At 41.2% G+C, this 26,024-nt stretch overlaps 1 protein-coding gene across 3 annotated transcripts in view; it reads right to left on the bottom strand.

Annotated features, from left to right (window-relative positions):
• Positions 1 to 26,024, bottom strand: part of PKIB (cAMP-dependent protein kinase inhibitor beta) — a 136,705-nt gene that overhangs the window by 73,812 nt on the left and 36,869 nt on the right. The window contains exon 2 of one of the 3 annotated variants that reach the window (XM_030556215.1): positions 25,078 to 25,162. The gene's annotated coding sequence lies outside the window, so the exon portion shown is untranslated. Of the gene's footprint in view, positions 1 to 11,044; positions 11,186 to 11,614; positions 11,782 to 25,077; positions 25,163 to 26,024 lie in introns of those variants that run through there. The other 2 variants (XM_030556216.1, XM_030556218.1) reach the window with 2 other exon arrangements.

Below are 26,024 nucleotides of genomic sequence, written 5' to 3'. Positions count from 1 at the left end.
GAGGCTTAAAACATTTGCAGCTGCAGGAGGAAAAAACAGAGAGAGAAGTATTTAAAGAGATATATTTTACAGTGAACAACACTATTCACATTTAACAGCACATGTGATTTTGGTACAAGGTCATTTTTTGCATCTTATATTGAGTGCCTGCGACTTTGGTGTTTAGACGCCAAACACGCCAGGCAACAGAATTCGGCTTCCAGGTGGCCACAGTAAGCCATAGTCTTTCATTTTCTGCAACCTTCATAACACCAGCACTCTCCTTTACCATACCAAGCAAAACCCATTGAGTTGTCCATTTAGGGCTCTGGTTTTCGTGTTAACATGCAGCAGCAGAAACCAAACTAATCCTCCCACCCCCATCCTTTCCTCTGGGATGACTGCTTTAACCCTCCCCGCACTGCATGGCTGGTATCAGGAAAGATCCCTGATAGCCAAATGGGAACAGCTCAGTACCAATGCCCCCCCCCCCCACACCACTTGGCTAACAGCGGGGAGGATTTCTTTTCAGCCACAGGCAAACAGCCCAGTAGGAATGGCCACCTATGAATGTCCCCTTACTTAAATTCATGTATTTCAACCAGGCTACCATGAATGATATCACTTTCCTGAGGATAACACAGAGAGATAAAGAACAAATGTTGCTTGAATGCCAGCAAACACCAGGACCATACGCTGCCAGGCTTTGTTATGCACTGATACCAGATTACTTTCTACTAGCAGGGTGTGGTAAAGTGTCCTACCATGGAGGACGGAATAAGGTTGCTCTCCCCAGAAACCTTCTGCAAAGGCTTTTAGAGTACCTCCAGGACAGCTTCATGGAGATGTCCCTGGAGGATTTCTGCTCCATCCCCAGACACATTAACAGACTTTTCCAGTAGCTGTAGTGACCACGAATGCATCCCAAGTCCTCAGAGCAAATTAATCATTAAAAATGCTTGCTTTTAAACCTTGTTTTATATTTACAAAGGTACACTCACCAGTGGTCCCTTCTACGGCTTCATGGTCCGAGATACCACCTTGGGATGATTGGGAGGGTATTTCAGTCAGGGTGAGGAAAAGATCCTGGCTGTTGGGGAGAATGGTGTGCTCTGTGGTCTCCTCAACCTTGTCCTCCTCCTCCTCATTTTCCCCGTCCGCAAAATCCTCAGGCATGGCAACTGAGAGTACCCCATCATCGGAGTCCACGGACAGGGGTGTGGTAGTGGTGGCGGCCCCCCCAGAATTGCCTGCAGCTCGGTGTAGAAGTGGCATGTCTGCAGCTCTGTCTTGGAGCGTCCATTTGATTCTTTGGCTTTCTGTTACGCTTGTCTAAGCTCCTTAAGTTTCATGTGGTACTGTGTTGAGTCCCTTTTGTGGCCTCTGTCCATCATGGCCTTGGAGATTTTTTCAAATGTTTGGACATTCCATCTTTTGGAATGGAGTTCTAATAGCACAGATTCATCTCCCCATACAGAGATCAGATCCAGTACCTCCCATAGGGTCCATGCTGGTTCTCTTTTTTGATTCTCAGACTGCATGGTCACCTGTGCTGATGAGCTCTGCATGGTTACCTGTGCTGATCAGCTTTCCATGCTGGGCAAACAGGAAATGAAATTCAAAAGTTCACAGGGCTTTTCCTGTCTACCTGGCCAGTGCATCCGAGTTCAGACTGCAGTCCATAGTGGTCACAGTGGTGCACTATGGAATAGCTCCCAGAGGCCAATACCATTGAATTGCGTCCACACTAGCCCTAATTCGAACCAGCAATGTCAATTTCAGCACTACTGCCCTCATCGGGGAGGAGTACAGAAATCGATTTTAAGAGCCCTTTATGTCGACAAAAATGGCTTAGTTGTGTGGACGGGTGCAGGGTTAATTCAGTTTAATGCTGCTAAATTTGACCTAAACTCATAGTGTAGACCAAGTCTTAGAGTTAAAGTAGATCACCAGGAGGTGACACACCTCAGAAATGTTCCTTTCAGGCAGGAGGTAGCAGATAACTATCTGCCTGTCTGGTCATTTGCGTATTGTATGCCTCTCAATGGAGGCCTATTTTCATACTAAGTCAGGGGCTGAATGAAAGACTGAAATCTACAATAGAGAAAATTTACAGGTTGAAACACACAGCAGGAGGGTGTCCTGTTCATGAATAAATTACAAATTATTGTTCTGGCATATCCTAGAGTGCAAGGAAATACACAAAATCCTTCACCTAGGAGGCAAGCTGACAGTGTGCAGGTGTCATGAAAGGAGGGTCACAGCCAACCTGGCTGTTAAGCACTGCAAGGATTTGGGTGGGCAATACTCTAAGACATGATAAAATCTTGTTAATTAAGTTTAGGTTCCAGAATGCATGTTATGATGTTATTATATATGTAACCATTTGTTTCTAGCACTTCTTCCATTATTCGAGTCTTTGCACTTTGTTAAATAAATGTATTCTTATTTCATTGTAAACAGACCTAAGTGCAGTGTGAGTTAAGCTAAGCAGAACGGTGATCTGAGGTGGAGCTGGTAAGCTGGAGTGTACTGCTTCTTTGCAAGCAGCAGATAGGTGAATACTGTGAGTGTCCAGTGAATCAGGGGAGATCCAGGCTCAAGAGATGGGGTGTACCAATCACTAATCTGCAGTGTGGCAGCAGGCCATACGAGGCCTAGAGAGAAGTGTTCGTGTTGCCTGTGGCCAGTAAAGTTGGGAAGCTGACCCAAACTAAGGGTACATACAAGGCTCCCTCATGCTAAGGGCAGATGGTAATGAGGTGCATCACAACTCTGGATACCCCTGGAAAACATCACAGTAAACTCTATAGAGCAGGGGCTGTCATTTACTAACTCTTTGTACAGTGTCTCTCTAGCACAATGGGGCCCCACCTGGTTGAGATACCTAGGTGCTATGGCAATATAAAATGTTAAATATCAAATATTATTAAAAGTTCTATCATCTATCTTCATTTACTCTAGAGAGAAAGAATCCCTCCCCTCATTTTTTATATTTCAGCCACGTCTGACAATTGTAATCAAGTGGTAGGACAACAATTTCACAGAGGACTAGTACTGAATTTATACTCCAGCAAACTGGATCTTCTCTGGAGAAAAATCCATCATGTTTTACAGAGAAAAAATTGGTAATGGAAGAGCCAAAGTTCCAGGATTGTGGACTCTAGTCACCAGCCTGAGACTCTGCTTCAGGAATGGAGTTATGTTCCAAGGTCTAACCAGGGCTCCTGGAGATTCAATAAATAGCTAATCTTAGGTGTCAACTCAGCTTTTGTAAATGGTGAGAGAAGAGCAGGCAGGCTAAAATGTGGGCAGGCTTACTCTGAGCAGTTCCTGCAAATTACAGATGACATAATTTCTTTTGGTTCCAATTATTTTGGTTCTTTTATTTAACAGATCCAAAAACTATATGTGGTGCAACAAAATATTATTTTATCTGAATTTATTTAAAAACTCCTATCCACAGATTTGCAGGCACAAGTATAGTACATTTATTTACAGTAACTCGCAAGAAGGACCAATGTCCTCCATCCCCCTACATGGGAGTAATCTGGATATATGAGACAATACAACTGGATAAGGCCAAATAATGGACCAGGAATAGAATTTAGGTGGTCCTTGCTCCTATTCACTCTAGAAACTGTACTGAACTGCTTTCTAATATTACATGCTACGTTTTTACATATACCGGCACTTCAATTTAGCCTCTAATTTTACAGGTGTCATTTTGTACTGTATTTAACTGAAAGAAAATGTGAGAGGCTTTATCAGCCTACATGATTCTTGGGAGTGAACATGCTGATATCTAATTCTTATAATTGGTCCCAAAAATAATTGCACAGACAAAAGCAACTTTCAGAATGAGAACTAACATTATAGTTGGCACTAGGAATAAAACTAAATAAATACAAGTAACAAAAATTAATTTCTGTAAACCCTCAAAACAAGAAGTGATTTAAAAGCTGAACAACAACAGTGTTGGGAGATACTCATCTTATTTTTTGTTGCATTTCTTACACCAAATAGGACTTTCACTGTATGTTATATATTAGTTGCTGGAAGAAATGGTATTAGAAATTCAGCACTATTTACAGCAATAATCAATGTGTATTTTATCCTCAACCCCTGAGCTATTCCTTCAGCCAGAATGGCACAGAAGTTTTATAAGGCAGCCTCAAAATCATTTAGCTTAGGGCTTGTCTTCACTGCACGCTAAATCAGTGCTGCTGCAATCGATTTAGCAGGGTCGATTTAGCAGATCAGGTGAAGACATGATAAATTGATGTGAGCACTCTGTCGACTTCAGTAATCCCACTCAATGAGAGGTGGAAAAGCTATGTTGGTGGGAAAACATCTCCTGCTGCATAGCGCAGTGTAGACCCCACAGCCCGCACATCCCTTGGCCCGCGCTGTTTCCCGCAGCCCCATTGGCCTGCAGCAGTGAACCACGGCCAGTGGGAGACATGATCAGCCGCACCTGCAGACGTGGCAGGTAAACAAACCAGCACGGCCCACTAGGGGCTTTCCCTGAACAAGCGGCAGACCGGCTTTGAGAACCACTAGTGTAACTTACATTGACGTAAGTGTAGACAAAGCAGAGAAGCCTTCAACATACCAGCTATATCCTGGATGAAAATGAACTACTATAAGATTGTTTAAAATCTGATTATATCATCTGCCAGCTCAGTACAAAGCTATTTCACAACTGGTTAAGTCCTAGGGAACATAAATACATCCCTAAGGTACTGCCAGGCAATATCCAGCCTTTACTGTGCACCGCTGAGGAAAACCCAGCTGAGTTCCAAACACTATTTTCAGAGCTACATGCCCGATCAAAAGCCCAATTTCTATATATATTCTTCCCCCTTTCTCCTGCTGCCTTTCCTGCTCAGCTCTAAACTACTATGAGCAGTCACTGGACACAGGAATCCTTTCCACAGCAACATACCTCTTAAGTTCTCCAAATAGTTACGGCTCTAATCCCACAATTCCTATTCAATGGAAACTCCCATTGACCTCAGTAGGGGTTTTAGCTGAGCATGGACTGTACAATTCAGCCTTGTTAACTGTATTACTAATTGCTTATAATATGTGCCCAGCACAGTACATATTGCCAAAGAACCAAAGCTAGATTGTTGCAAAGGACAAAGACTATAATTATAGGCTCATTTTAATGTTAATCTTTCCTAGTTCCTAAAGCAATATTAAAACACACTTATTAATGAGGATGAAATATTTCACATCTGCTAAAGGCTGCAATTCTGTCTGAGCAGATATGATTTAGTGAAGAAATCCTAAATATCCACAGGCCCTATTTCCCTACCACTGGACTGAATACTGATAGCAAAGAGAGCTCAAGCTGCACTTAAATGGTGCATTGGCTCTATGCAGAGGGGTAAATTTCATGATGGTGTGATATGAAGATTTCATTGGCACTCATTTACTATCAGCTGAATAACTCAGTCATGGTTTTATCCCTTTTAAGCAATATGGTCATTGCAAGTTCAGTCAGTACCACATCATCAAGTATTCTCTGTAACGTATACGAATATACGCATATACAAATATATTCCAAATTAAACCTTTCTAGCAAGCATATAAGTGGTTTCCTTTTCTGAACTTTCATTATGTCACAGCAAATATTTACATCTCTGTCTCAAACTCATTCACATCCAAGTGTTCCACCACAGCCACAACCCACTTGTAACACTAGTGTCAGAGGAGAACAAGGTCAAGTTTAATTATTGTACAAGCACAGCTGGTACTTTGAGTATTTAGTGAACAAACACAGATGTTAATATTTAAATCATTTTTAATACATGTTAAGAAAAGCTTAATGCATTTTTGGTGCAGATCCATATTTTTTAAAAATGGCCTCTATTATACATGAAAAATAATTTACAATAGATCATACACAGAGAGAGAGAGAGAGAGTGAGAGAGAGAGAGAGAGAGAAGGCAAGTTCAGATGACATATATTCTACTATATTAAAGAAATTAGCAAATGAATTTACTATCCCAGTGATACTCAGACCTCTGTGGTTCTGAAGCCAAATTAGTGATCAACATTACCCAAAAGAGCCAGGAGTAGTGTGAATTTATTGTTGCATTTTACTATAGTACTGTATATTTATATTTAAACAGTATGACCGGGAAACATTTAATTTATATATTATACTCACAGCAAAATGACTAACCAAGTATTATGTTATCAACTACAATTATCATGACAGAAATCTTAATGTTATTTAAAGCATGCTTATTCAGAATTATGGGTTATCCATACTTCAAATGATGATACTTCCAGTGCTGCAAAATGAGATTCAGCTTTCAAAAACCCAAGCTGATACATCTGACAAAAAATACTCCAAACACAAATATTGACTCGGAGGGGGAAGTATGGAAGACAGTAATGATAAAATAAATGATGATAGCAGAGACTAAATAAAAGGGATTACCTTTTAAAAGTCAACATTTATCTGCAGTTATTACACAGTGGCAAATGAGATACCACAGTTATTTCCTATTCAAAATACAGGGAAATGTTATGTTCTCATAAATAACACTGAGCAGTAACTGTTGATGAATGTTGACTTTCTGACCACAGTAAATAAGAGATAACAAAACAGTTAGTCCAACTTTGGCCACCCATCCACAAAAGTATCAAATCAAGTAAGTAATAGGCCCCCTCTGTGAGCCTGTGGTACAACTGCACCTGGAACATGGTGTTCATTTCTTGGAATCTCATTGTTACGATAATTCTGGCAAACTGGAGTGCTAAAATGACTACTGGGGACAGGAGGCATAACCAAACTCTACAAATCTTTGATGACAGTGAACTCGAAGGAAGGGAAGATTGAGCATAATAAAAAAAGTAGCATAACTAGGAGCGATGTGATGAAATTAACAAAAGGAAAACTTAAACAGGAAAGATTTTAAAGAAAGCTATTAGCTTGTTGAGTAATCTTCAAGAGAGGTTTCTTCATCTGTTTAAAGTTAGACTGTACCAAACATTATTTGACCAGCTGTGTTTAGTAAGCAAATTGATTTGTGAAAATTTTCACAAATAAATTGTCATATTTGGTTTGCTATGATCCTTGGAGGGTCATTTGATTAGTTGTCCAAATACTCATTGCTAACCACCACATACTCTGTGAAACTACTTGAATTTGTATTTTCATAATTGTAGCACAAATGTTCATTTATCCAAATATTTATGCTGGAAGGGTTTTGTTTGTCTGTTTATTTTTGTGTGCTTGCTGTTGGTCTCCCATTTAATAATCCAGGGAATAGAATACCACCATATGATTTAGACAACCATTCACAAAACGTCAGTATTGAACACCAAACAGTAGAAGCAATCAAAATACTCTGTAGGATGAAAATCAGTGAGCACAACAATTTACTTTTGAATAGTATATATAGGGCCCAGAATGGGCTAGTACCTATTGGGCATACCTGCATTTATTTCATGCCACCTTCTTGTTCTCCAGAATCTAAGCTTACTTTTTTAAAAAAAAGAAAATGTCTAGCTGAGAGAGTCTCAGAAACATGACCTGAATCTCACTGATGTCATGACCTCTGCCTACATTTGCAAAAACTGAAACAATAAGTCTAAGAGGTGTGACCTGCCTTATTCATTTCAATGAGTGCAAAATCCATTGCCCCATACTAATACTTTAAAAATTACCATTGTTAACTATTTCACTGTTCCTCCAATCACGTTAAAAAGGGGGGGTGGGGCAGCTGGAAAAAGGTTCCAGTTAGGAAGATCTTCACAATCTACTCTGTGACAGCTCATTGTGCCATGGGTGAGAGAGTTGGAAGGTTACTGTCATTTTTTTGCCTTCTCTATCCACCCTCATCAAGGATTCATACCCAAGGAGACTCAGCCAAGAGGAGCCAAACAGGGCCCTTGAGTCCCATCAAGGAGAAGCCAAACCCAGAGAGACCTGCAGAGTCCCTGGGTGTATTCGGGTCCCACTGAGGGCAAGCCATGCCCAAGGAGCACAGAAAGCAGGCATCATAATATTTTGAATATCTCCACCATCTACTATGGGAAGTATCTCTTGTGTGCAGAGATTACAAGAATACATATAGCTTTGCTTTTTTCTAACTGATCTCTGAGCACAAAAATTTATGAAAATCAGACATGCTCATGAATGATTTATTAACCAAATGTGGGGTTCAAATCTTGTTTGAAATAGATAATTATACTAGTCTATCAATAAATGGACATTAGGGGACATTTTTGTACTGACAGGCAGATAACTAGATGACCTAACAGGTCTTTTCTATCTTTGGATTCTATGGTTCACATCAATATCTTTCTTTGAGTTTGTCTGGATTTCTTAAAGATTTCTGTTTTAATAGCATATCAGAGTGAAACAGCATAATCTGCATGAACTTGTAACGGCTGTGACATGATTAAACTTAATTAAACTGGATTGGTATGCATATTCCAACTTACATGGAATAGAAAGCATAAGATTAAAACTTTCATTCTTATGGTGCACTAAAGGATTGGTTTTTGGAAGTTACTTGCATCTTTCTAGGAGTGTTTTAATCTAGGTTTTATGGTTTTTTTAAAGGAGCTTTCATCAGTTACGATGCAGCATTTCATAATCAACAGAATATAGACAGATACTGTAGTGAATTATTTCACCATTTCAAAAGGGACATTAGCAATTCAAATTAAAAAACTGGATCAGCTTGCACCCCAAGGTATCTGCAATTAACAGAAGTAAACAAGAAATAATCCTTATTTTCTCTCTGCTTTTGGGATTTCTGATCTGCTCAAACACTTCATCAAGATTTTTTTGTTAGCAGCAAAAGGCTTTGAAGACATAAACAAGTCAATACACAGATTTTCATATTCCTAGTGCCTACACTGACACTGCTAAACCCAAAACGGAATTTATTTTCTGCTCGAATTGTTGGAACAATTAGCATTGTCTACAAACTGAAAATTGAGTTAGTAGGGATGGCTGGAAAATAAAAATTCTATTTCATGAAAACTTTAAGGTTTCAAAATCTTTCATTCTGCATTGAAATGAAATCTAGACCTTTTGAAATTTTTCACAAGAACAGCCACTCACACAAAAGAGACAGATACTTCATAGCCCAGTGACTAGGTAACACATCCAGGATGTAGGAGATCCAGGTTTAAGTCCACACTCGGGCTCATTTGGAATAGGACTCAAATGTGTGTCTCCCAGATGAGTAGGAGCTTCTCTGCTTTTTACCAGAATTTCAGTTGTAGAGCTGAGAAACCTTTTGTTTTCACAAAAAGTTGCAGTTTCCACAAATCAGCATTTCTGACAAAAAAAACTTTGTTGAAAAATTCCTGACCATCGTAAGAGTTAAAACCTCCTTAGAATGACCAAGGTCTCTTATTTTTATTATTATATTTTAAAATAAATCTATGGGAACTGAATGTGTCTCTAGATAGTGGATATACAGTAGAGTGTATTGTAGCTCATTTTCATGCCAGTTGCATGTTAGGTGACCAAAAGAATCAATGGATTTTGCATGGATGCTCCGACAAAGTGGGTATTCACCCACGAAAGCTCATGCTCCAAAACGTCTGTTAGTCTATAAGGTGCCACAGGACTCTTTGCTGATTTTAATTAATGTTATTGTATTATATTCTAATAAAGCAGAATAATATTTCTTGTTTACTTTCCCATATTTATATAACTGAAAACTGACTAACTTCAGAACTAAATTTGGTAAAGGATTAGAACATAATAGCTTTGGAGCACTTCTGACCATGTTTTGCATGGGGAAATGTATTATATCTAATTGAGAAAGAATCTAAGATACTCATGACCCTCATTAATCTAATATCCAAGAACCTCAAAACCGTTAATGAATATAGCCTCACAGTACCCTTCCTCAGACAGGAAAAGACTGCTAGTCCTACTTTACTGATAACGCACTGAAGCACACAAAGACTCTTAAGTGACTTACCCAAAGTCACCCAGAAAGTCTAGGGTGCCTTGAACCCAGGTATTCAGAGTCCCAAGCCAGCCCTCTAAACATTGGACCATCAGACCTATTTTAGAACCAACTGAGTCACCCTTTCCCACTGCTTGAAGGGTAACTTTTTTCATGCCACCTTGCAAAAGAATTTTTAATTATATGAACCCAGCCTACATGTGTGCTAGCGCCTAAAAGGATGGTAATAACTATTGCAATCTTTTGATTCAATGATCTGTGAACCATGATGGATTTAGGCAATAATCAGTTGACTGGAAAATTCACTTTTTAGTGAAAGGATAGAGAGTCTGAGCCATTAGGTGAATAAAATATATGTTTTTAACTCTACGTGAGGAGGCAAGTAGTATTCCCCTACCTGCAGTAAACTGTAACACTTTCTTTCAAACCATTGTTTCCTGTGCTCTCAATTTCCATGCACATTTATTGACTTCCTGGCATGCTATTGACCTACGAGCTGCACCCATTCACTACAGCTTTTAGAGATTTTGTTTCAGTGGTAACTAGGGCTATATAACACACTTCCTTAAAGCACTTTGTCACAGAATGTATCTGCTTAGGATATTGATTTTTTATATATTTATTTTAATAAAGAAACAATTAGGACTAAAAACCTGCTGTGCCCTTTTTCTGCTCTAAGGCCTGTGGGAAGTTCTATTTGAAAAACAGTCTCAGCTCCCAGAGTCAGCCTGATGTAGACTTGTGAAAATCCTACTGTTATTTCAGCGTGAGGAGGGAGCTGTCCGTGAGCACGTTTTAGAGCCAAGAGAATAATTCCCGCAAATACCATTTAGGCCACAGAATAATCCTGGCAGCGGAGTTTGTGGGATTTTTGCAGATGTCGAATGAAAAGAATCAAACAGAAAGCACTTGGCTGGCTGTGAACAGAAGAGTGCACCGCTCTGAGCTCCTTCTCAGCCTTTCTTCGTCGTTCCAGGATCAGCGATGGGGGGAGAGGAGGGGAATCAGGTCCTCTCCTCCAATGTAAATTATCCGGTAGCGCAACACGATCTGGGACCACACCAGCAGGCAGCAGTACCCCCTCCCGGTCCCTTCCCAGCACTTACCTGCCTACCTTCCAGACTAGGGAAGGAAGCATCTGCCCCCCGGCTCGGGAGGAGCGCAGCGCCTTCTCTAATTGCTCCCCGTTTCAATCCCGTGTGGGGAGCCACAGCTGCGCCGGACTTCAGCACTTCCCCCCAGGGAGACTTTTCTTCAGCTGGCACTTAACAAACCTTCCCGGGAACGAACCCAAAGTGCCACACTGGGCAGAAGAGAGACACTTCCGAGCTGGGGGCCGCCAGGGCAACCCCCGTTGTGAAACAGAGCGCCCCAAAATATGGGTTTGCGTTGAAATCACCGGCTAGGGAGGCAGGCAGGAGGGCGGGCGGGGGTGGGAGGGAGGTGGATTTCAGCATTCCGCGGGCAGGACTACGAAGAATCAAAGTTTTTTAAAAAAATCCACGACTCCCAACAGCTCAGCTGATGGGAAAGCTCAGTTACACTGCACCAGGTGATAACAGACTGCGGTGGTGGGTTTTAAGAGCGCGCGTTAAATACAAATCTGAATCCACCAAGCAGTAAACTTTAAAACCTGGGGAACTTTGGCTTGTCCCAACAGAAGCCCCTGTACTCACCAGTCACTCGGTGGAGCAGAGGCACACAAATGAGCTTCCAGAGGCGATCGGAGTTTCCCTGCTTTGCCCCCTTCCTTACTGACAGCCTCAGCCTTCTCAGTCCAAGGAGGGCACGGCGCAGCTAACAATCAGGGAGGAGCAGCTCACACTCCCGTACCAGCTGGAGAAATGAGCATCGACGCGGAGGGAGGGCGTTACGGAGATGCACCCTCTCTCTCCCTGGCTTCTCCGGAGATCTCACTAAAGCGCTCCAGTTAGTGCCCGGGCGAGTGAATCATACACCCTCCCCTTAACCCTTGAGACAGCGGCGAAGTCAGAACGCAGCCGTACCCATATAGCATGTATCAAGAGGTGGCAGCAGCCCGCGGTCCGGGGCTTTCTTGCCTGCTCTGACAGTTTCATTCAATCTGCCCTCTCCGCCCCACCCCCAGTATGTTATTAAATCCCAGGGGCAGGGCTGGATGAAAGGGGCTGTTGCTGGAATGTCTGAATTCCTGTGCCTCTAGGTGACAATGGGAAACTACAGAAGGTAGAGATTAAATAGACCAGGAAAAGGTAAAGAGCTGGACCCGCAGGCAGCCTGGAGCATGAGTACCACACACACTCCCCAAATGGATCGTGCCTGAGCCGTCCAATTTTTGGCCCTCGCACCCCAAATTCCATGGCATGAATAGAGAATAAGTTTAGCCATTCCTAACACACACACACACACACTCTCTCTCTCTCTCTCTCTCTGACTCTGATGTAGACAAAAAAAAAGCGCCATAAAAACCTGGATCAATTTTTGCCCCCTCTCACAACCCAAAGTGTACCAGTACCTTATTAAAGAACACAAGTGCTGCTGCATGTTGCATTAGTGGAAAAATGTTGTCCCTGGTACATCTCCACCCAAGAGCACTGGGAAAATACACCCGTTAATTGGATCCCTCTCCTTTTCAATTTCAGTTCACTACATTCCACAGTCTTTGTACAATCTGGAGGATATTGGCCAATCAAAACCAATAGCACATCTCCTGGATCCTACATGATCAGAAACTTCAGCACATTCTGCTGCATGAGCAAAGCAAAACACAAATAAGTGGCACCTACATGTTGCCAGATCCAGCCTTTTTTTTCTTTGGCCACAAACCTGCACAGTCTATTACACGCACTATGAAAATCTAGCCTCTAGTACATGCTGATGCATAAGAACTTGAAAAGTCCAAATATGGAACCACCTGCTTCCAGCAAAGTGTAGGTTATGTTTCCACTTAAACTCCAAATCTCCCCTCTTTCCAGATAGACAGCAATTGCAGCCATCCTTTAACATCAAATAAACCTATATCTAATTCATCATGTTTCAGTGAAATCTTAATAATGGAGATCCTCACATCTTGATCCTTCTCCACACAACCAAATTTCACGCCAACAGACCTTGTCTAAGCAGATGTGGATGACGTGAGTTTAGCTGATCAACTTGACTTAGATTTTCAAAACAGTCTAGGAGATTTAGACTCAACTTCCATTAATTTTAAACATATTAATGGAAGATGTGTATCACAGTCCCCCTACAGTTTTGAGAAACTCATTGTATTGGATACAGTTTTTTCTGATGTATTCCTCTGTCTGTTTAGACCCAGGTACAGTAGGAGCAATTAACTTGTTCTCTATTCACGCCATGAATTTTGTAGTCATTGGTCCAGCAAGACTGATGTGCTTGATCTGCATTCTTGCAATGTTCACTCTCCAGAACATGTCAGAGCGTGTGTGTGTTTTCTCTGTTTTGCTAAAGTTTGGGGTTTGAGGCCCCAAACCAGCAGGATTCAACACTACTCAGAATTTACCTTTTACCCTTTTCTGAAGTGACCTGGTATTTTAAACACACAGTCCCTGTCACACTCCACTCCCTCTCCCCCATTTGAAAAGCATGTTGCAGCCACTTGCATGCTGGGATAGCTACCACAATGCACTGCTCTCTGTGGCCGTTGTAAGAGCTGCTAATGTGGCCATGCCAGTGTGCTTGAATCTGACAGCGTGGACACACTGCAGCTCTTTCCCTACTGCGGTCTCGAAGAGCTGCTTTAACTCTCAGCGCTCTACATCTGCAAGTGTAGCCATGCCCTTTGTCAAGCCGGGTCTTAAAAACCTCTAAGGATGGAGATTCCACCACCTCCCTAAGGGTATGGCTACACCACCTCCCTAAGGGTAAGGGTAACAGCATACAGCGCTGGCAGTTAAAGCTGTCTTCGTACAGCTGTGTAGGGAAAGAGCTGCAGTGTGGTCACACTGACAGCTACCAGCGCTGCAGTGTGGCCACATTTGCAGTGGTGTTGGGAGTGGTGCATTATGGGCAGCTATCCCAGCGTTCAAGTGGCTGCAACGTGCTTTTCAAAAGAGGGGGGTGGGGTGTAGTGTGACAGGGAGCATAGGGGAGAGAGAGAGAGTGGATTTTTGGAGCTGACTGTGTCAGCTCCCTGCCTTGCAAGTTCCGATCCAGTCCCCCACCCCTCTCATTCACTAAATGCAAATAGCCTTGTTTTTTTCCCTCACAGACCAAATAAGCAGCTGCTCCGAAACAGACACCCCACCCTGCCCGCCAGCCACGCTGTTTCTCTCCTCTAGCAAACACTTGCTGTGGAGTTCCAAAGGAATCCCCCTGCCTGCCTCATTCATAGCAAACAGGAGCTGTGTTTGTTTTTTAGATAAGCAGCTCTGGGAGCCCCGAGTTCACAACGAAACAAAGAGAGGCATCACAACAAAACAAAGAGTGTTTTCTTTACTTAAAAGCATTATGGGAAGGTTCCAGAGGTCAGTTACAGCGTAGTAAGATTAATCACTGTTTACACTGGCACTCCAGCGCTGTTCTCTTTATTCCTCTCGCCGAGGTGGAGTACATGCAGCGCTGTAGCCAGGGAGATACAGCGCTGTATGTGCCTTGCCAGTGTGGACGGGGAGTGAGTTACAGCGCTGTAAAGCCACCACCAGTGCTGTAACTCTCAAGTGTAGCCAAGTCCCCACTTTTAGTAACCACTTTCAACCTGGGCTAGCTGTCTTATTTGAGGCTGTAGGCTAAAACCTGAGTGCAGCTTTCATTTGGGCTGGCAGTCCACCCGTTTAGCACTGAGGACACAGGCTAAATCATTCCAGCGCTGCTATTCCTCCAGTGATATTCCACAGTTCCCCTTTGTGCCCAGAAGGACAAATTCTCCCACAATTCACTGGGGGGAAATGATTGAGCAACTCATCTTACTGCAGCACAAAAAAACTTGGGATATGCCCTCAGAAGTCCCAATGACACACATGGGAGAGTACAGTATCAGGGAAGACACAGTAACTCAAATATGGCTTTGCAGCATGTTTTTTTACATCCAGTCCAGGCTAACCTGGAGCTTGGACCAGTTTGCTGATCAGCTCCAAGAAAGGAGCACTTTTATTACCCTGTCTGCAGCACCTAATGGTGAATCAGTTGGTGGCACTCTCCCATCTGATACAGACTTTGTACTTTCTCAGATTCATAGATTTTTAAGGCCAAAATGGCCCATTAGATCACTTAATCTAATCTCCTGTGTTTCACAGGCCATTGCATTTCACCCAGTTACCTTGTATTGAGCCCAATAACTTGTATGACTAAACATATCTAGAAGCACAAATGCAATTGATTTTCACTGAGACTTAGGCTCCTGAGTGCCTATGTTATGTTTGAAAATATAATTTAGCCATCTAAATCACTTTGCCATTTTGAGTGCATCAGTGCCTACCCACCTTTAAAAATCTGGACCCAAGTGCATAAATCACTTCTAAAAATGGGCCATGTACTCACTTGGGTAACATTTTCAAAAGCACCTATCTTCAGTCCTGTTATTTGTAAAGAAATCTCTGTATGATCATATATGATTGGCTTGGAGTTATTTTTTTCCTCTTACATATTAAAATACATGTGTTTTGCTTAGAAGTCATGTTTCTGTTCTCAACAAAACCTTTTCTTTTCTGGAGATGGCCTATTATATCAATTAGTTTTATTGATTCTTTCCTTTATCTTTTGATTTTATAATTTGGGCATGCCATTTGGTTCCTTAGAAAGCCTTGTGTGACTGACTGCATTGTGCTGGTTTTCTTTACTTATGCAGACTGACAGGTTTCCCCCTCACACACCTAGGGTGCCACCTGATGTATTGGGGTACCACTGAGCCCACCTCTTCTACCAGCCTGGGCTCCCTTACTTTCCTGCTGATCCAGGCCCTCAAGCCTCCTCCAGCACACACAGGTAGGGACATGCCCAGCTGCAGAAAGACACAGACACTGAAATCAGCTCTGCATGGGAGGACTCAGGGAATTGTCCAGCACTCAAGTGCACACATCCTCTGAAGTGTAAGCCCCAAATTGCATTGTCTTGCATTGCACCGAGAATTGTACAGCGTAAGCTCATGAAATTTGCTCCCTCTCTCAATGTGGAAGAAGACGTGCACAGCTTTTTGTTCCCCAGTTATGAATTCCAGACTGGTTTCAGAGAAAACAAAAACAAGTTCATTAACAACAAAAGATAGATTTGAGGTGATTATAATGGTTAGCAAACAGATCAAAGTACATTACTGAGCAAATAAAACAAAATACACAAGCTAAGCTTAATACACTGAAGAAACTAGTTACAAGTAGTAATTTCTTACCTTAACTGCTGTTTTAGACAATTTGCAGAGATTTTTGAAGGCAGGCTGCTCTTGCCTGCAGCTCAAAACTCCAGGTATTCCTTTCACAGGCCAGACACCTTCCCAGCCTAGGCTCAGTCCTTCTCTCCCCCAACTATCCTTTGTCTTTGTTTCTTCGATGTTTCCAGCAGTCATCCTTGGTGCGGATTCAGTGGAGAATGAACACTGATTAAGTCACTCCTTGGCCTTAAATAGGTTTTACATATGGTGGGAACCCTTTGTTTTCCAGTGTGGTCCCACCCCACAGTGGAAAAACACTGATATTTTATCATGGAGTCCAGTACCAAGGTGACATGATCACATGACTCTGCAGTGTCAAAGCAGCCATGAGTCAAAGGTTGTTTGTAGCATCCCAGGAAACTCAGGAAGATGGGAGATTAGCATCTTAAAAGACCTATTGTTCTCCCCAATGGCCATCCAAACTGATTGCATTCTGTCCGGTGGGCGTCCCCCAGGTGTAAACTCACTTGTAATTGATACATAGTCAATATTCCTAACTTCAGATACAGAAATGATACTGGCATACAAATAGGATAATCATATTAAGTGTGAAGATTATATGGGAAATCTATTCAGAGAAGTTAAAAAATACCTGTAATTGTTCTTCCATGAAAATAATATTCAGATAAAAATTTATACTCACCCACTCACTTTCCCCATTCAGGAGCTAGAAATTAGTGAGATTTAAGTGTAACAGGTTACATTGTATCTAAATCTTATGGGGGCACATGAGGAATGGTAAGGTGAGGACAGAAAACCTAGAGCCTCCCTGAGTGTTGGACTGCTGGGCCAATGATAGTTCTTAAATACTCATTGGGCCAGAGACAGAGACACAGACAGAGTATGAATGATTCTGTAATCCAGTGGCTAGCGCACCCACTGGGAAGGTTGGAGATCCCAGTCCAGTCTCCCTACTCCAACCACTCTTTCATTATTTATCCACAGTGAAACAGCTTCAACAGGAGGGATAGAGGGACCCCTACATCAGAGTATCCCACAGCTCAGTGGTGTGAGCACCCTGGTGAGAGACCCTTGTTCAAATCCTCTTCCCCCCATCTGGTAGAGAGGGTGGCATTGAACCTGGGTCTCCCACATCCCAGATAAGTGCTCTAACCACTGGGCTAAAAGTTATAAGGTGAGTATAACAGCAGCACTTCTTAATTTTGAATAGGACCTGGTCCGGTAGGCATGCTCAAAGGGCCCCTATCAAATCGGACCCTGCATACAAGTTAGGTGGCTGAATGCCTGTTCCCCTGGTTTGTGGATCACTCTGGGTCTTAGGTGGGAGATAGAGAGGGCCAACAGTGCACATGCTCAGATGTAGAAACACAGACATCTTGGGAACTTTTACCCTGAAAACGTACGTGCTGAGTGACATCAGGAGCCTACAGGGTCTGGTGGAAGGTTTATGGATTGCAAAGGAGCCAAAACAGAAACATAGGCATCTAAGTACTTTCAGAGATCCCACTCACAGACCCCAATGGGTAAAGACTATAATTTACAGTTGGTAGAGTGAGAAGATCTTCTAATAGCGTGTGGCTGTTTCTATCGCTGAACTGAGGGAAATGACTATGATTTTCCTTCAAGGAGCAAGTCAGTCACACTTGTGCTCCACTGTAGAATAGAGCTATTGAAACAAAATGGACAAGATGTGTTTTCTGCCACAAGCAAGCCTTGAGAGAAGCATGGAGCATTACATTTTAGAACCACAAACATGTTTCTTTATTACAAACTGTTATTCCTTTGATTTATTTTCAATAAATTTCTCTCTGTAGTAGAATGAATGTCACTTCACAAACAGGTTTTAGATCTCAAAAGGTTCAAAAGGCTTGCCTGGAAACTTTTGACGTGCTGACTTTGTAATGTTTGTATATTTTTAGACACCTAGAGGATTAGGAAAAAATCCTAAGGTATTTGAGCAATACCAGTACCAAATATGTCTTTACTTATATTACACTCTACATATTGTTGGACATTTTTTATGGAAAAAACCACAGGTTTAAATAAAGACTGCTCAATATTTCAGCAAGTGATATCATGAAAAACCACACCCAATCCACCAAAGAAAATATTGTAAATAATAAGTGTTGTTGGGATTCTCTGCCTCCCAGGGAACTTCTCATCCGATACAAACTGTAAATTATTGTTCTTACTGACAAGGGTCCATGATCCTCCTACCCGCGTCTGTATATGCCTGTGACAATGTGATTCAGTGTGAGATGGCTAAGATTCCTCTGTTGAAGGGGGGTTAACACACAATGAAACACAATCATAGTGTGATATCTGTCTCACTGAAGTCTCCCACTTTTGCCACTTTCAGTTTAGTAACAATGAATTACAACAAAGCCCTTTATCTTTTGGCTGAATTGGGAAACAAACAATTGTGGAATTCAATACATTCTGCATCTATTTACACTGGGCTTGATTGTCAGAGAGGCTGAACAACCAGAGTTCCCATTGTTGTGCATGCATAGCTCCAGCTGACCTTTAAAAAGCAGGCTCATCTTTCAAACTGAGGGCAAAGGCTTGGTGGCCCAGTAAGGGTTAGTCAACTCTCTACAGATCTGTGCTCACAGCGAAGCTGGAATTTTGCCCTACTACAGCCAAATGTTAACAGCTCTTATGGGGGCACCAGCAGTTCAACTGGCCTTCATTAGCAAAAAGGTTCATGGACCTAACTCACACGTCCCAGAATTTCAGTGAGAAACATCAACTGACATTCTGATTCTGCATTTTCCCTTCCACACATACTATACTACCAAGGAGACAGATGGTTTGGTCTAAAGCTGAGCAATCTTATTTGCAAAATAATTTGCCAGTTCCCTATTCAGAAATACTCTACACTGTCCCAGATGAAAACAACCTGCATTAACCAGATCTGGACGCTGGCGTGCCGAAGATATCTTTCTTTGCCTGCAGCATAGCCATGATAGAAGAATTTTTAAAACTCTGTCCCAATTCATTAGCCTCAGAACGGGACTTCTGCAACCAATGTTCTAGCAGTCTGCTTTCCTGTTTGATCAGTGGCAGATCATCTGAAAACCATGGTGACTTGTGAGAATAAAGTCAAGGTAATGGCATTTAGGAGCATAGCTGAGTTCTAGAAAATGTACAATAGGAAGCAACTTTGCATAGAATGGAGATGGGCAGGAATATAGAATAGGTCTGTTCTATTTCTAATTTCTATGATTTAACAACTCTGCATTATAGACTTATTTTCAAAATCCTGGGCATCATATACAAATCATGGCTACACTTAGACTGTGGAACAGCAACATATATTTATTTCAATATGCACTGAAGTTACCTGAAAAAACAAACAAACAAACAAACAAATAAAAAAACAAGCAAACAAACAAACGATTCTCCTAGTTCAATTAAAACATGGGCAACCTTCCTGGGAATTCCATGGGACTTTTTACGGTTTTTACATTAATCTTGTTAAATGCTAATTTAGAGGTTCTTAAGAGAAGTGATACTGCAGGGTTTGAAAAGTTACAAAACTGAGTGCTAAGCCTGCTATTTATGGTGAACAAGAACTGTATTATTGAGTCCCCTCCAATTTAAAGGAATAAACAGCTATATGCTGCTTAGTATGTACCATACTTAACTATAACATGTTTTCAGTCCATCTTCTATTGTGTATATTTTTAAATGCAACTTACTACATATCTCTTGCCTTCTTCTACTTTCTTTCCTTTCATTCTGGGGCCTGATTTCCACAGTTGCTGAGCACCTATCACTCACATTGACTTCATTTGGAGAGTGGATACTCAGCATTTGTGAACATCAGGCTCATAGCATTTCATTTCCTGTGCTGCCTTTATCATCTGTCTCCTCTTTTCCTCCCTCCCACCCCACTTAACTCTCTTTTTTCCCCTACGTTGTGTTCTCTATCTCCTCCTTTATATATTCTCCTTCCTTCTGCCCATAAAATCTTTCTTTAAATATCATATTTCTTCTATCAAAGGGGTAACCATGTTAGTCTGGATCTGTAAAAAGTGACAAAGAGTCCTGTGGCACCTTATAAACTAACAGAAGTATTGGAACATAAGCTTTCATGGCTGATGAAGTGGGTATTCACCCACGAAAGCTTATGCTCCAGTACTTCTGTTAGTCCAGTGGTTCCCAACCTTTTTGTGGCCAGTAGAACATTCATGTTTTCAGAAAAGTATGGCAGGCACCAACAATTTTTCAAGGCTTATTTAGTATTTGTACATTAAATAATATGAAAAAGTCATATTTAATATTACACAATATATGAATCTATAAGATAAAAAAGGCAATTTTACATGTAAAAAGTATTAATTAAATTATTCAGCAATTACTCTTTCACCTTACCATGTGAATTTGCTCTTTCTATCTACCTGTAAGAAAAATTAAGGAGGAGTTTTTACAAAATAAATATCAAACAGTTTTCATCTTATTTATTTTAAAAAAGTAAAACATTGTTGAACTGCTGGTCCAAATACATGTATTATTTTTACTTTAACATAGATAGCCAGTTATGGTTAATTAAAAATATTCTTTGTATTATTACTTGTATCTGGATTTCAATAAACAAACAAACAAATATGAAAAAAAAGTTAAACACAAGTTAATCATACATGCTCATCAGCACTTAATGGAAAATAGGTACCATTAATTCACATGGTTTTTTTAATAAAGTCAGTGTGATTTTTGGCACTGCATTTCTTCAGCCAATTTTTCATAGTTGGGAGAGTAGGATGATATTCCCATTCATAAGCAATTGTCAAGATGGGCATCTGTAAGCCGAGATCTGCATTTTGATTTTATGATGTTCATTGCTGAAAACAGAACTTCGCATAGATAATTGGAACCGAAATAAGATTTTATTTTGTATGCTACATTTTTTAAGGCAGGAAATTTTTTTCGGTCAACCAGATTCCGAAAGTTTTCATCTGTTGCACAGGATTTTAGAACAATATCATTTTGAAGGTCCAAAATCTCCAGTTCCACATCTTCTGTTCTTACTTGAATGAAACTCGCAATTGATGTAGCCATTTCTGTTACCTCTATTTGGCAAGTAAAAGGATTCACAAGAAAGGCAACTACAGGCTCAATGATGATCAACTGTTGAAATCTCTTTTCAAATTGTTCCAGAAGTGTGGATAACAAATGGTGATGGGTTGAAATCACTGTCACATATGATGTGTTAAAATCAGTCACATACCATTTTCTTCATACTTGGGAAATGTACAAGAGACTTCGTCTTCATATGTGACATCCACAGGATCAGTTTTGCTTTGAATGATTTTACAGAACATATTATTTGAGTCACATGTTTGTCTTTTCCCTGGAGCTCAAGATTTAAAATGTTCTATTTGTCAGTGATGTCGGCAAGAAAAGCCAAGTCCATTAACCAGCTGGAGACTTCTAGTTGCTCGAAGTTCTGATTTGTGGACTTCAGAAATTCTTTGATCTCTTCAATTAGGCTTAAATAACATGCAAGAACTTTACCTTTGCTCAGCCATCATACTTCTGTGTGCAAGATAATATCAGATTGTTTATCAACAACATCTTCCAGCAGGGCCTTAAAAAGTCGGTGTTGCAAAGGTTTCACTCCAATAGAGTTAATTATTTTAAAAATGACATTCATGACGTGTTGAAAAGAAAGAACTTTGATGCACAAAGCTTCTTGGTGAATAATGCAATGATAAGACATAAAGTTTGGAAAGGATTCATTCTTCTTACAGAGTGCAATGAATCCATTGGCGCTGCCCATCATTGCTGGTGCCCCATCAGAGGTTATCACAGATAGCTTGTGTAGCGGCATACTAATTGATGTTGCATATGATTCGAATAAATTATAGATGTCCTCACCCTTTGTTCGCCCTTTCATAGGCAATACTTTTAGTAACTCTTCTTTTACGCTGAAGTCACTAAATACCATCCTCACCATAACTGCCAACTGCGCTGTATCCGATAGATCTGTTGACTCATCAAATTGCAGTGAAAACCTGTCACATATTTCCAAGTCACCCTTTAGCTGAATTTGCATATCACTTGAAAATTGCATGTATTCTCCTCGTAACTGTGTTGTCTGATAACTGCAAGTCCTGTATTGCCGACAAAATCTCACCCTTGTTAGGAAATCCTTGAAACAGGCAATCAGTACCAGTTAAAAATGCTTCCTTCAACAATTCACCATCTTGAAAGGGTTTTTTCTTCTTTGCAAGCAGATGAGCAATTTTAAAGGAAGCAATGGTAGCATCTTTAGACTCTACCACTTTTCTAGCGAAAACATATTGCTGGGCAGATAGAAGAAAATTAATCAGCTCAAATCAAACCTTCTCAACTCAGATTTAGGTGGATGGCTAATGTCAAAAGAGCCATGATTAGTTTGGAAATGGCATTCGACATTAATGTTTTTTCGGCACTGCAACAGCACCGCTGCACAATAAGCAAACACATTTCCCTTTATTTTCAATAAAACAATAGGATTCTTCCCACTCTGTGTTGAAATAATACATACGTTGTCTTTCACTTGAATCACTCATTTTGGGGCAAAATGTTAAAAAAAATAATAAATTGCGAAGCACAAGAAAACAGCAGTATCAGTGCCGCGGAAGAATACTCACATACAGGGCCGGCTCCAGGCACCAGTGAGCAAGCTCGTGCCTGGGGCAGCACATACTACAGGGCGGCTTTCTGTCCATTCTTGGGATGGCAGAGTGAGAGCTGCTTTTTTGTGGTTTTTCTTGGTGGCAGTTCTGGACAGTGCAGAGAGAAGCCAGAGAGAAGCTGCGAGGATAGAGAACACCGGCTCCCGCAGTCTGCAGTCCTGGAGTACTCTATCCCCAGCAGGTGTGGGGCCTCGGCTTCTCTCCCCTGCTGGGCACTAGGCGGGCCCTGCGCCTGTTGGGAACAGAGAACATTGCGCCCGCAGCCTGAGTTCTCTGTCCCCATCAGGCACGGGCCCGTGGTTTCTCTCTCCTGCTGGGCACTAGGCAGGCGCACATAAATACCCCAGCGGGCACCATGGTGCCCGCGGGGACCACTGTGTTAGTCTATAAGGTGCCACAGGACTCTTTGTCGCTTTTTACATATTTCTCTTGTGTAACAATATATCACTCATATCCTTTCATACATAGGGATTAGAATTTAACCAGCCAGATACTAGGCAGAAGAATAAGCCTACTAGCCAGACATCAGTGTAGAGGACTCGTGATCTGTGTGAGAAGTCAAAACATCCTACCACAGGGCCAATTTTTTGGAAAGAAGAGGATGCTACTAGTGGTTCCCCTCAACTCTGCTCCAGGCTTAGTCTGTCTTCCAGATCATCCCTCATGTAGTAAGTTTCTGATACATTTGAAGCTCCACCCTCTCCAACTATCCCCATGCCCCTGGTTACCAAAAGGGAAAAGGAGAATTCTCTTTCTTTCCATTCACCCCAGACACTTCTAGCAGCTGAGATGAGTGGGTGATATTTCTATTTCTCTACTGTTCCCAACCTCCATTTTGGAGTCTTCTTCCCCAGTAAGCTGGTCCAGGATCTGACTCGGTTGCTACTCATAGCTTTTCCAAGGAGCAGCAAAGTGTCTTATGCATGACAATATCACTGTTGGTATTCAGAACCCTGTAAGCAGCTGTGACAAGTAAAGTTCTGGGTGGTTTTCACTGCTACAGCTTGACAAAGCTATGAGCAGCAACAGAGGCGCTGGAGCTATCTGTCTGGAGGTCCTGGAAAATAGTACTGCCTCGTTTAAATCTGGTTCATATTTAAATATTACCTTTACAATCATAAGGCGAGTAATCTGTATCTTGATGATCGTTTAGACGGCTTAGATATCAGAAGTTTGTGGCACTTGCCTGGGAGGGCTTCCTGTTCTCCATAGGCAAGCAGATTCTTCAAGCTCTCCAATACTGGAATTTTTTTTACAAACACTTGACTTTTTCATAAAATACTGATATCATCATCACAGAACTGTGGCTTTGAAGTTTCTATAGTTTAATGATGCTGAACAGTAAAATCTAGGCACAGAAATTAAAAAAAAATCTCTTACCAATTAATCAGAAACATCAGAGTGGCCAGATTCTTAAACTATAACAGCCCTCCCAGAAACACACAGAGCCTCATTCTGGTCTCACCTGGGTGTAAATCAAGAGCAACTCCATTAAAGATCAACACTGGTGAGAGACAAAAGTCAGGCCTATATTTCATGAGGTGCACCCACACAGATGCACATCTTGAGGACCAAGGATTCTGTCTTGTATGATTTAGAATCAGGCATCACAACTTGCTGTGACCCAAAGCAGAACTGCCTACTATATGTATAAAATATTCCCAAAGATATAGGAAGGGATTACATCGCCCTGATTCAAAAGTGTCTACCTGGAGTATCTATAGATGAAATTCACATTTTTATCAGAATGACAGAGCTGGAGACTGGTCTGTGGTGTTGCTTTTTTAGTCAGGAACTGGCACTGACAGGTGGCATGTGAGAGGTGCCCTGCAGCCATTTTCCTCTCGTTTCCCCTCCCATCCTTGTCTTCACACTCCCACACATGTTCATGAAAGCATCAAAATACTGAAATAGCCTGGATGTAAAGCTACAGAGAAACACTAGTACAATGTAAATTACACAACCTCTTGGCACTATTTGAATCACACCAGTCCTAGCCTGGTCTATATCTTTTCTAAGCATGCTCCATTATCATTTCCAAACCAGCTCTCTTTTGATGTTTATATTGCAAGTTGCATGGCTTTAGTTTTTATTACTTGACGTTTTCCTTCTTCAATTCTATGAACATTCTTACCAAGTCTCCTTTAGAAGCTAATTTCCATAATTTCTCTCATCTTGTTCTGTGTTTGATCTTCAATTCTTCCAAGGAATGTAAATAACTGTAATAAAAAAAATCAAGATTACAAAAAAGAGTCTTCTATCAAGTGAGCAGCCTTATAACAAATGCTTACAGGTCTGTCGCATCTTACGCGCATTTAACATGCGCAATTTCAGCTTTATGTGGTCAGCAAAAACAAAAAAAAACAAAAAAGAGAAAAATAACAATTTTAATACTGTACTTTTAGTGCGGGCAATTCCTCCCACCATTCAACTCAATGTAATTTTGACTATACGCGGTTTTTGCTTTAGGCGCTAACCGTGGAACGGAACTCCCACGTAAGATGAGACTTGCCTGTATTAGAAACAAAAATAAAATGTCAAGAAAGGGTGAGCAGACATTCCAATCCAGACTATTAAACAGGCAGCACATGGAAAATGCAATGTTGCCAGTCCCATCAGACGGAGAGGTGGTAGGAAGGAGGACTGATCAACATGGTTATATGCACATGCTTAGGTAGTCTGTCCATATTGAAGAAGAAATGTCCTGATGTGATCCACTGTTCGTTGTGTGAATTACGGGTCTTCCTCTGTGCCCAATTTGTTAGGAGAGAATTGGACTTACTACTCAGCCACCATAAGATGGAAACAAGAAAACCAGAGTCAGGAAAAATCTGGCCTTGGCTTAGGCAGACAAAACAAAAATATCTGCACAATTGCTATGTTACCAACAAGGACAGATTCATGAGAAAGGGGAGGAAGTTTGAACAACTGACCTTGGTATGTGTTTGTAATTATAAGTTTCTTGCTGAAGTTGCTTTGCTGATAAGTAGAATAATGAGTTATTATTTGCTGTTGCTGGGGAGATTTTTAGCCTATTAGAGTTCATTATGAGTTATGTGCTTGATCCAGAGAAAACCTATA

The sequence above is a fragment of the Gopherus evgoodei genome, chromosome 3, assembly GCF_007399415.2.
Source record: "Gopherus evgoodei ecotype Sinaloan lineage chromosome 3, rGopEvg1_v1.p, whole genome shotgun sequence".
NCBI lineage: Eukaryota > Metazoa > Chordata > Testudines > Testudinidae > Gopherus > Gopherus evgoodei.
The sequence above is the reverse complement of the archived record's forward strand: the minus strand, read 5'-3'. Positions and strand labels throughout refer to the sequence as shown.